The following is a 4,795-nucleotide window of genomic DNA, read 5'->3' as shown; positions in this document are numbered from 1 at the left end:
TTTGTCTGGTTATCAGTCCTTTGTCTGATGTGTAGCTGGCACATATTTTCTCCCAGTCTGTGGGTGTTCTCTTCAGTTTAGAGACCATTTCTTTTGTTGAGCAGAAGCTTTTTAGTTTTATGAAGTCTCATTTATCTATGCTATCTCTTAGTTGCTGTGCTGCAGGGGTTCCATTGAGGAAGTTCTTGCCTATACCTATTAATTCCAGAGTATTTCCTACTCTTTCCTGTATCAACATTAGAGTTTGTGGTCTGATATTAAGATCCTTGATCCATTTTGAGTTAATCTTGGTATAGGGTGATATACATGGATCTAGTTTCAGTTTTTTGCAGACTGCTAACCAGTTTTCCCAGCAGTTTTTGTTGAAGAGGATGCTATTTCTGCATTGTATATTTTTAGCTCCTTTGTCAAAGACAAGTTGCTTATAGTTGTGTGACTTCATATCTGGGTCCTCTATTCTGTTCCACTCATCTTCATGTCTGTTTTTGTGCCAGTACCATGCTGTTTTTATTGTTACTGCTTTGTAATATAGTTTGAAGTCGGGTATCGTGATACCTCCAGTGTTGTTCTTTTGACTGAGTATTGCCTTGGCTATTCGTGGCCTCTTGTGTTTCCATAGATTTTTCAATCTCTTTAATGAATGTCATTGGAATTTTGATGGGAACTGCATTAAACATGTAGATTACTTTTGGGAGTATAGACATTTTTACTATGTTGATTCTACCAATCCATGAGCTTGGGAGATCTCTCCACTTTCTATAGTCTTCCTCAATCTCTTTCTTCAGAAGTGTATAGTTTTCCTTGTAGAGGTCATTTACATCCTTTGTTAGGTTTACACCTATGTATTTGACTTTTTTTGAGGCTATTGCAAATGGAATTGTTTTCATATATTCTTTCTTAGTTTGTTCATATATTCTTTCTTAGTTAGTGTATAGAAATGCTAATGATTTTTTTATGTTGATTTTATATTCTGCTAGCAAGGAACAATTTTAAATGTACTGCACTGATAAACTCATCCTGAATTAATTCCTTTCTTAATGAAAAGAATGTGCCTATGTCACACTTCCCTTTGAGAAAACCGAGATCAATGCAAGACACCTATGGAAATGGGCTTGGGTTTAAAAATGTGCGGAAACCTTGATTCCAGGAAAAAAAAAAGAGCTAAAAGAGGCAGTCCAGGCTGGGGCAAGAATAGAGACAGATTGAAGGTGATGTCATCAACCAGATCAGTCCTCTGCAAACCATCCTCAGATGAGGAGGGAAACTAAAGGATTTAGGAGAGTGTGCAGGGGGTACCTGTCCCTAAAATATGACTGCATTTGGTTGCTTTGTCTTAAAGTATTTAAATTCTTCATAATAAGAGATTAAAGAATATAATATCAAATAATGGAATTAAGGGCACAAAATTGTGTTTTGTTAATCAAACACTGTGTGAAACTATATTTGGCCAGTGTTTTCTCTTACCTGGATTGCATAACAACCTCCTAACTGGTCCCCTAACTAGCCCATCATTTTTGTGAAATGCATGTCTAGTCATGTCTTTCCTAATGAAACCCTTTAATTGCCTTCCAGTTGCCTTTAAGATTGAGATCAAGCTTTTGCAGGGAGATCTTGACCTGGTCTTCCAATTCAATCTCATTGCCTATGTTTATTTTTCTATCTGTTATGACCGTTTCTTTTGCTTTAAATTTTACAAAGGGATATTTATAAAGCAACATTATTACAAGATATGTTTTATAGTTCCTGATATAACTAGTATTTGTACTTGGTAATATTCAGGAGCCATAATCATTGAATTTCTGGTATAGCTAACCCCCTCCCAAAGTATTTGTGTTTACCTGGGACATATTGTCCAGTAGGAAAAATATAGGACTAGAAAGTTAGAGGCCTAAGGTTTGGACTGGTTTGTATCATAATCTATGTAGCTAATATTAGGATATTGAACCTTCCCTACCTAATTGGATTTAAGTAAATGCTTCATTTTAAAATTGGACTGCTATCTTTTCTGAATCTCACTGTGGGATAATATAATGAAATAATATATTTAAAATACTGTGAACTTCTCTAAAAATATAAGTACTAAGAAGTATGATAGAAAGGGTAATAGGGCAGGAGTTAGGAGTTCAATAACTAGTACTATCTACACTCTTAGTTATCCACTTTTTCTCTTCCTTTCTTATCAAACAAAATAAAATATAAAATAGTCATACAGGAAGTTATTTGAGATTCCTTTTAGCCCTTATATTCTGTCAACCTAGGAAGTTTGAAATAAGTATCCTATACATAATCCTATTAAATTTCTAAAAGAATCACGATACTGCTTAATCATCCTTCCATTTCATGGGTTGCTGTAGTTCAGTGGCTGTTGCAAGCAATGTTTTCTGTCCTTTTTCCATCCCAGTTATTTTGTGATTGTTCCAGATGTATAACTTCTACTTTGATATGTCCACACACTGTCTGAGAGTGGAATATTTAAAATCTACCTAGGAACCAGTACTGGCTACACACGCTTTGTTTTTCACCTCCCAGCTCTCCAAGATGGTTTTAGTAATTCTGTTTTGTGTGGCTCAGCAGCTGTCATGTCACCTAAAATGTCTTTTCTTATCTCTTTACTTTTAAGTTGATGTTCTGAGCACCTATTTCCCAGTGCTCAAGCTGAAGGGAAGACAGTTTTCTGTCTGTTCCCCTCCTAATGCTAACCAAAAGAAAAAAAAAAATGACCAAGTTCAATTAAACAGTTTAGGAGATTCTAATTGAATGGTTAGTATTAGTATCTCTGAAAGCTAGACCACCTGCCTTTAGGCAGTTTGTGGCTTTCTGTTCTTGCTCAATACAAGAGATAGATGTTTGGAAAAAAAAAAAATCTGAAAAGTAGGAATGAAACATGATCCCTTTTCAGTGGGAGAAATCACATCATTTGAGTGCCTGCTTAGTCTCATTGCTGCATCTGAATCTCCAAGGAGGGAAATGTGGAGCATTTTATCCACAATCCATTATTGGTATGTGCAATCTCATTCAGACCATTAATTATTACTTGGGACTATTTGTTCTTAGCCATCTACAAATTGATAAGCATAGCTTTAGGGAAATCTATGTGGAAAGTCTATTTTCCAAAGGTTTGCCAGTTTCTCTTTAATTGGTCCTTGGAGTATCTCAGGTTTCACTAATTTGTGTTTAAGTATATGGAAAGATTCTGGCAGCAGAGTAACTTTGTGCTGCCTCATAGGTGGGAGAAAAGCACCACTCCTGCACTCAAGTGGACCATTTCCAAATACATGCAATAATACATTCACTACAGATGAGCCCTGAAATATGATTCAAATATGAAACAAAAGTTGCTTTTTGAAAATTTCTTTTAATCTCTGCATGTGTCTTTGCTTGCTGAAAGAACAAGGGAAGAAATGATATTGTTAATCTGATGAAAACAGGTTCCAGAAGCAATTATATACAAGCTATGGGTAGAGGAACAGACTGAAAAATAATTTTACTCAGTTTCTAGGACGACTTGTGCATGCTGCATACGACCAGAAACAACACAACATGCTCCAGGAGGAGTCAATGTTAAAAGTGACACTCCTCAGGTAGACTTAGTTATTTAAAAAGAGCTGTAGAGTTGAAGGCTCTGAACCCTTTTAGATGACAATGTCACCTACAGCATAAGTTTAACTTCAGAATTAAGAACCTGGATTCCAGAGTCAGACAGATGTGGCTGATATCAAATCCTGTTTTCACTACCTTGGCTGAGTTACTTGACAATTCTGTGACACAATTCTCTTGTTTGGGAAATGGTATAATAATGAGCCTTTAATCATAGAGTTGTTTTGAGAAATGAAGAAATGTTTATAAGGCACTTAGTAAGCGTTCAATAGAGTGTCAACAAGTGATGTCTATTATTGCTGTTGTTATTAACAAGACGTTCTGGACATGGACTCCATTTAGTTCCAGAACATTTGGTCACATACTGTAGTCTCTTACACCCTAGAACTGGCTTTTTTTTTTTTTCTTTGCTTTTCCCAAAGAATTTAAACATTATAGGTTGTACTTTTCAAAGATGACTGCAACAGTATTTCTCATCCCACATGCTGCATGGTAACTACTCCTTCTGTAAAGAGGAATATGAATCTGGGTAGGTTTGCGACCACTTCAGTCAATAGAGTGTCCTCTACTGAGGAGTGACACTATGTGACTTCAGAGGCTAGGCCAGAAAATGCTTTCACCTGGTTGACTGCAATGCTCGTGCTGGGAGTCATTTCTGTGTCCTCTGAGGTCACTATGCTGTGAAGAAGCCAAATCACACAGAGAAGCCACATATAGGTGTTCTAGGCAGCAGTCTTAACCTCTGAGTCATTCCTACTTGAACACCAGGCATGAGAATGAACAAATCTTCAGATAATTCTAACCCCAGTTATTGAGTTACTCCCAGCCTTCGTCTTCTCTTCTGAGATCCCATTTTTCATAGAATTGAATTTGAAAGGGCAGTCTCAGTGTGCCCTTTCAAACTTACTGACTAGTTTTTGAATATAATACATCAGTTGTGTTAAGACACTAAGTTTTTTGGGTAATCAGTTATATAGCAAAGATAACCTGGATAGAAACTCTCTTTCTTGTCTGGCCAGTTCTCCATCTATGGGTTTCCCAAAGAAATCAATTAGATAGCATTTACCATGTGCGTTAGTGTACAAAGCATGATGCTAGCACAGGTATAATCCAACATACTAAAATAGAAAATGTACATGGCAATAAAGAAAATGCTAGGAATCATGTGACAAAGGCCATGTAGCACAGAGTAAAGCAG

The sequence above is a fragment of the Castor canadensis genome, chromosome 8 (genome assembly GCF_047511655.1).
Source record: "Castor canadensis chromosome 8, mCasCan1.hap1v2, whole genome shotgun sequence".
Classification (NCBI taxonomy): domain Eukaryota; kingdom Metazoa; phylum Chordata; class Mammalia; order Rodentia; family Castoridae; genus Castor; species Castor canadensis.
This window is presented reverse-complemented; position numbering follows the sequence as displayed.